The sequence below is a fragment of the Rattus norvegicus genome, chromosome 7, assembly GCF_036323735.1.
Source record: "Rattus norvegicus strain BN/NHsdMcwi chromosome 7, GRCr8, whole genome shotgun sequence".
NCBI lineage: Eukaryota > Metazoa > Chordata > Mammalia > Rodentia > Muridae > Rattus > Rattus norvegicus.
The window spans coordinates 55,353,146-55,360,753 of NC_086025.1; the positions used below are offsets into that span (position 1 = coordinate 55,353,146).

Below are 7,608 nucleotides of genomic sequence, written 5' to 3' on the forward strand. Positions count from 1 at the left end.
TGTTAAACAGGGGTGTGTGTGTGTGTGTGAGAGAGAGAGAGAGAGAGAGAGAGAGAGAGAGAGAGAGAGAGAGAGATAGAGAGAGAGAGAGAGAAAGGCATCTTTCCAGATTTTATACAAATGGCAGCGCTTCAGGTCAATCCCTTCATGAGCATTTGGTGATTAAAAAGCTGGTACCTGGGGGCTGGAGAGATGGCTCAGTGGTTAGAGCACTGACTGCTCTTCCAGAGGTCCTGAGTTCAATTCCCAGCCACCACATGGTGGATCACAACCATCTATAGTGGGGATCTGATGCCCTCTTCTGGTGTCTGAAGACAGTGACTGTGTACTCATATAAATAAAAACAAATCTTAGAGTAGAAAAGAAGGGCGGTTTATTAAAAAAAAATAGCTGGTAACTTTGACACGGTGTGTTGTATCTCAATGAAGCCAAGAGTAAGAAAGTAAGGTTCCCCACCCCCCAAAATACACACATCCCATGTGGATGTTATCTTATGTGGAGAAAATACTCAACAGGAAACAATCCCTGAACTCCAGAGAAGATGTCACTAGTTACTGACCACCGTTACGTGAAACGGCCGCTGGTCCTTTCACAAACCTCGTTTCCGATTGATGAGGCAGAAGCTGGAGAGGCTCCTGCCCTTTCCATCTGGCAGGGGTTCTGGCAGGGGTGCTAGAGAAATGAACAATTTGGTGACTGCTGATGAATAATATGGTGGTTTAAATAGGAAAAAAAACCTACCAAAAGGTGATTCTGGGAGACACCGTATCAGATTCAAAAAGCATCCCGCCCACACCTGTTGGGGGACTCGGCTCTTCTGGTTGGAGATAATATAGTTAAGAAACCAGTTACTCGGGGTTGGGGATTTAGCTCAGTGGTAGAGCGCTTGCCTAGGAAGCGCAAGGCCCTGGGTTCGGTCCCCAGCTCAGAAAAAAAGAACCAAAAAAAAAAAAAAAAAAAAAAAAAAAAAAAAAAAAAAAAGGAAGAAACCAGTTACTCAGTAGGGTTCTGATAAAAGTTTTAGAAATTTTCTTAAGACAGGATTTCTCTGTGATCTGACTGACCCAGACTCACTTGGTAGACCAGGCTGGCCTTGAACTAACAGAGATCTGCTTGCCTCTGCCTCCCAAATGCTGAAATCAAAGGACTGTGCTGCCAAGACCTGCAAGTTTCAACAATTTTAACAGGAGTACCCCCCCCATCATCTAAAGATACATATTACCAAGACCTGCCCTAGCTGATGCTTCCCCTGCTGATGCTGCCCAGGTTGCTGCTGCCCCCTTTTTTGCTTTTTCTACATCCTTTTGCTTTTCCTTCAGACCAGCATGTACATCACTAACTGCCTATACATTTCCTTCCTGCTTTGCAGCAGACCTCAGAACCACAACTTTTTTTCTAGCACCCCCTTTCTTCTGTAACTGACTTTATCCAAATTCTTTTGTGGCTGTTACATCCTTAATGCTTAAAAAGGGGAAATAAAGTGTCAGAAGATCTTGGTAGCCAAGGGAAGGAAGTCATGTTTAAAATATCTTTGGGCAGCAAAACTTATCTGTTTATTACATGCCTGCCTGCCTGTAGCTGTATCATCCAAGCTGTGAGCTGCCCCAGCCTCCTGCTGCTCTCCAGGTAGGTAGCTTAGGAGGACGGATAAGAATCCCCTTTCCCCATGCTGGAGATGTGCATGGCCACGATTGCGTCATAAATGGAACGTTCCTCAACAAGCACAGAGACGGAGGGTGGCAGTCTTTGTAGAGCATAAGAATGCACTTAATGCCACGCCCAGTTGTGCACTTCAAAGTGGACAAATTACTTATTTGGTTACATATGTCTTACCCAAATTAAAAAAAAAAGGTCTAAGGGCCTTGGCATCCCCACTGGCATGGGAGCTCAGTGGGGATGGCACTTGCCTGGTGATCTGAATCGTATCCCCAGTTTCCAATTGACGGAAAGAGAGAACTAACTTCAAAAAAGTTGTCCTCTGACCTCCACAGAGGGTATGTGTGTGTTGTATATAAATTTATGTATACTATATTGCGTGTAGTACATATTATACTATTTATATATAGATTTGTAAATCTATATATCAGATATTTAGATTCTAGAAAGCTAGGCTCGAGGACACTCCAGAATTGCCTGTGAGACCTCACGCTACCTTCTTAACTTTGAGTTTCTTTGCCGAAAATAAGGGGAGGGATGACAAAGTTGAGCGCGTTACCCCATAGTTATCTATACTCCCAGCATTCGGCTTGGGACATATGGGGAAGGTGTTTCTTAAGAAACAAAATCAAACAAGAAAGAGCCACCCATCTCATAAACGGGAAGAGTGGGAGTCTCTGTGCCTCAGCCATCTCTGGGGCCAAGTCTGCCCAGTGCACTGGTCCAGTTGCAGCTGCCCCAAGCTTTTGAACCTGAAATCCGTCTTCTTGCCTGCCCTTGGTCTGATCAAGCACCAGGGGCACAATGACACTGGTGGGAGTGTACATGCAGGAGACGGACCACACGACACTAATGGAGGTCTGATTCGAGTTTGCTGTGGCTAAGACACGACATGTATAGACGTTGCTCAGCAGGACAAGTCCCTCCTGAAGGAGGCGGCTAGACAGCTCATCACTGTTGCAACTGAAGCCAACGAAGCATCCTTCCAGCTCTGTAAGCCAGCCATTCACTGAGTGAGACTATGATGTTTGGAGGTGAATGGTCCCCCGTAGCTTTATATGTTTGAATGTTGGGTCCCCACTTGCTGATACTGTTTGGGAAGGACTAGGAGATCTGGTCTTGAAGAGGAGTCTCAGTGGGACCAGGCTTTGAGCGCTCTCTGCCTCCGGTTTGCAGCTTGAGGTGTGAGCTCTCAGCAGTTGTTGTGGCTGTGCCTTTGCTCTGTCATCGTGGACTCTAACTCTTTGAAACCGTCCCCCCCAACTAAACCTGTTCTTTAACACACTGCCTCGGTCATGGTGCCTTTCCCCAGTAACGGAAAAGTAACCAAGACACGGTGAGGAGCGGCACAACTCGGTTCTATCAGTTAGCTATGGATTTGCAGGATTAAATGTAGATATCAATAAAAGTTCGTTTGTCAAGAGCATCTGGGGTCCTGATCAGGTTACCGAAGGCTACCTTAAAATAACCTCAAGGACAGGGACAAGCACTGTGGAAATGCCACGGCGCCAGCCATCACACTGTGAACCGAGGAGGGATGGTGATCATAAAGGACCCAAGGACAGCATGTCTAGGGGACTCTTATCTTCACACTGGCCAAAACCTTAACTGAGTGAGACAAAATACTTGAATCATGTGGAATCCAAGTTGTTGTCTGAATTCTGTGACAACGGTAAAACCTTACAGTATTATATGATGTTACTATTTTAACACTTGTAATAAGCAGCTTTAGCATATTGAAGACTTATGGCTTCATTCTAAGCATGGGCTTTCATTTTAGCGAAGGATGTATAAAAGTTTCTTGACCTTTAAAAAAATTGTGTTCCGTTAGTAAGGAAAATACTCCATACTCAGGAGGCAGAAGCAGGCTGAACTCTGTGACCTGTGAGTTCCAGGGTAGCCAGGGATATGTAATGATATCCTGTCTATAAAAGGAGAGAGGGGTATCAGGGGGATATGGTATAGAGGAGGACAAGAATAGAATGCACTGGATGAGCATGTGAATACCAAATAAAACAGCCCCTTGATAATTATTTGCACATCGCTTTACCAACAGTTATAGTCAACGAATGCTAGCTACTATGATTTCATTGTAATTTGCTTCTGTGAGTTTAAAAAAAATCCTCTATTATTTTAAAAGGTTGATTATTATTATTATTATTGTTTTCAATGGAGTGTATGCGTGTGTCTTTGTGACTATGAGTACAGGAGGGCATTGGGCCTCCAGATCTGGAACTACACTGGCTGTGAGCTGGTTGATACGGGTGCTGGGAACCAGACTCTGGCTCTCTCCAAGAGCAACCTTTGTTCTTAGTCACTGAGACCCGGTGGGATTCCGTGCCCACATTTATATCTCTTAGTGATGTTGTTGCTGAGGGTGACTTCTGAATCCACCACAGCCGTGAAGGTGTCTGATCCCGAGGTTCCTGAGGAACTGGACATTCCAATGAGCTGACTGTGACGGAAACTATAAAGGTGTTAGAACAGCCATACAAACACCGTGCCTTGCTTGGCAAGCAACTGTTCAAAGAGAAACAGCAAGACAAACAGTGTTGATTTCTGAATGCTCTGAAGGTTCAGGCTTGTTTTCGGTTGCTTGAAACCGTTTGCAGCTACCGGAGAATTTCCTCTAGACAAACTCATGGTTTTTAGTAGAAAGCAGGTGGCAAGTACACATCTGCTGACTCAAGCACTTTCCAGACAATAACTGAGAAACGTCTCTGTTGAGTACTCAGAAGTATGATCCACTTGACAATCATTTGTGTGTGAGAGAGAAATGCTAGGCTAGAAAGAGCTGCCGCCTTTGGAAAAAGCTAAAGCAGCTAACACGGGGGTGGGGGTTGGGGGAGTCCGTGTGTTCATCGTCTTACAAATGAACTTCCCACCTCAAGGCTGCTGCCACCAATGGGTCCCGTCTCAGACTGGACAGGCTCACAGACTGCCTGCGTGCGCAGCAAGCCAGAACCTGGAGAGAAGGGGACTTTGCTTTGACGGCAGTCTGCAACTCTTCTCTCGGACTGCATATCCCAAACCAGAACTCCTTGCCACATTAGCTCCTGGCACTGCGTCTGGCGTCACTTTCTCAGCTGCTGAGTGTTCTGAAGTCACCCTTTGGAATTCCTGTTGTCACTGTTAGGATCTAGCAGTGCCTCTTTGCTCTCGGCTAAGGGGAAGTGAATCACAGTGGCACAACAAGGCCCCCATTGCCCAGAAAAATTCCTTCCTCTCTCTTGGCTAACCTGAAATGGCACTGTTGAAACCGGTCTGGGTTAGGAAGACAAAAGTGCCCTTGTCATCAGAAAACCCTGGTTACAGTATACCCTTGCTACCAGAGCTGGAGAGGAGGGACTGAGTTCCCTCCAGCTCTCTCATTAGCACAGGTTAGTGTGTCAGATAAGGTAAGTTGTCCCTGGACAGCCTTGAGCAGGTGCCACCAGTACTCACGGGGAAGGTTTAGTGAGGTCTGAAGGATCCTGAAGTTTTGCGGGGGCAAGGCTGTGTTTGGACAGAGTGAATCTCAGCCATACTTCCTGTAGTAAGGATGGTTTGCTGCAAGTAACAGATTGGTCAGAGATACCTTACACAGACCACGGATGTGCTGGAAGGAAACAGAGACATCCAGGGAGCCCCAGGAAGGAAAGTCCCAGGACTGTGGTCATAGTTCATGGAGGTTCCAGCCTGTGGCAATACAGTGGCCTGACTTGTTTCAGAATTTAAGTAACAGTGAAAGTATGACATGTCTAGTTTACAGTGTGCTTGCTGTGAGATTCCTCAGCTGAGGAGGAGAGGGAGGGGGCCGGTGGAAGTTGTTGCAATAGAAACCGGAACCTCCTGTATTTGGACAGTGGCTGGAATGACTCTATACTAGAGAAGCTGCCGTGTGCCCCATGGTGGCTGATCTTATCTGGCAGTCCTTCCTAGGGGACATCGCTCAGAGGTAGCACATGTGAAGTGGCTAGGTCTGCATCCTCTGAGCTGGATTGCCTGAGCTGAAATCCCAGCTCTGCCACTTTCTGGGTAACTGAACTGTGTTTGCTCCATTACCTGGGGTGCGGATAATCACAGCAACTGTCACATGAGAGCCTTCATCTAAAATGAGTTAATTCCAGGAGAGAGCTGACAGCAATGCCTGGCGGATGGTATACCTCTGACCAATAACTAGTGTTTGGCTTCCGGCGCATCAGGCTATTTACAGACCTCATCAGACAGATTCACTTAAAAGACAACATTATAACATGGAGTTTTACAAAAGAAGGGGGCCACACACACAAACGCTTTGCAGGGAGATGTCTGTTTAGTTAGCAAGCACAAATAAGAATGTAATACACTTTAAAAGGTACATGAAGGTCTATTAAGATGCAGAACCAAAGAACAGAAAGAAAAATAACCGTAACCCCAAAAGGAACAGCCCATACAAGAAACCATTGATAAATATGGCTGCATTAAATTTTAAAGCATTTGTTCTTCAAAAAGGTACCGTTAAAGGAAAGAAAACACATGCTACAGATTAGAAGAAAGAACTTTGCTGGGCTTGTGAGATGGCTCAGTGGATAACGGCGCTTGCCACCAAGGCCAAGGACCTAAGTTCAAGTCCCAGGATACACATGATGGAAGGGGAGAACCCGTTCTTGCAAATTGTCCTCTGACCTGTGACATGTGTGCATCCCATACCATAAATAAATAAATATAATAAAAAGGTCAAAAAGAAGGTATTTGCTATTCACATATATGGTTAAAGACTTCTATCCAGAAAAAGGAAAGAAAGCTCACTGCAACTCAAACAAACAAACAAACGGCCCCCAGACATGAGCACAGAGCTGGGGGTGTGGCTCAGTCGTAGAGTACTTGCTTACCTTGTACATGGTCCTAGGTTGAATCCCAGTACCATAAATGTGACAAGAAAAGAAAAAAAAATGAGCCCAAGGTTTGAAGGACATCTACCAAAGAATATTAATGATGAATAGAAACACGAAAAGATATGACCTTGACAAGGATATGCAAGTTAAAACTCCTATGGGAAAAATCATTCGTTCACTAAAGCTCAGCAGGCTGGCTTTGATCCCCATACTATGAGCACAGCGAGTACGCCCACCTCTGCGGAGAGAATGCAAAATGCTACTTACAGCCGCTTCGTACTGGCCAAGTCACAGTCTGCTGGGGCATTTATTTATTTACTTAGAATGTTTTGTATTTATCCATTGACAATCTCATATATATATAATGTACCTTGATCAAATCCTTCGCACCTTACTCAGGGTCCCCTAATACTTCCTCCTCCCATCTTTCAGGTCCTCCTCCTCCCTCAGCTCCTCCTCCTCCTTTCAGAGTTCACCGAGTCCCGTTTAATGCTGCCTTCACCGGCATAGGTGTGTGGCCATCCACTGGAGCATGGGCAGCCTACAGTGCCACACCCTTCCTTCAGCAGCCATCTGTTGCCAACAGCTCCTCAGCTGGAGGCGGGGCCTCAGGAGCGCAGATCCCGCAGATCCCGTGCAGACAAGAATGTTGACTGGCTTGCTCTTCTGCAGGTTGTCAGTAGGTAGTAGCCACAGCTGCTCTGGGTGCTGAGTGTGACAGCCCTGTTACGTCCAGAAGACTCGTGTTACAACACTCCTCTTCCCTAATGTTCCCTAGCCTTGGAGGTGTGTGTGTGCGTGTGTGTGTGTGTGTGTGTGTGTGTGTGTGTGTGCGCGCGCGCACCAGGGTGTGGTGGGGTAGTGGGAGGTTGGGAAGGTGGGACAATGGGGGAGTGGTGGTGGTGGGGTGGGGTGGGGTGGGCCAGTGATTCAGGTTGGGGGTAGGGGACGGAGGTGGGGAAGGAGGTAGTCACCCGTGCTCTGAACTTAAACTAGCTACAAGTCTCTATGTTAACTGCTGCCCATTGCAAAAAGGAGTTTCACTCACTGAGATTTCAAACACCAATACTCTAGGTGTATAATTATAGATATTTAG

At 46.2% G+C, this 7,608-nt stretch overlaps 1 long non-coding RNA gene across 1 annotated transcript; it reads left to right on the forward strand.

Annotated features, from left to right (window-relative positions):
* Nucleotides 1–1,428: 1,428 nt before the first annotated feature.
* LOC120093606 (uncharacterized) lies at nt 1,429–7,236 on the forward strand. The gene is made up of 2 exons (XR_005486975.2): nt 1,429–1,626; nt 6,945–7,236. It is a non-coding gene; the product is annotated as an uncharacterized LOC120093606 (long non-coding RNA).
* Nucleotides 7,237–7,608: the final 372 nt, after the last annotated feature.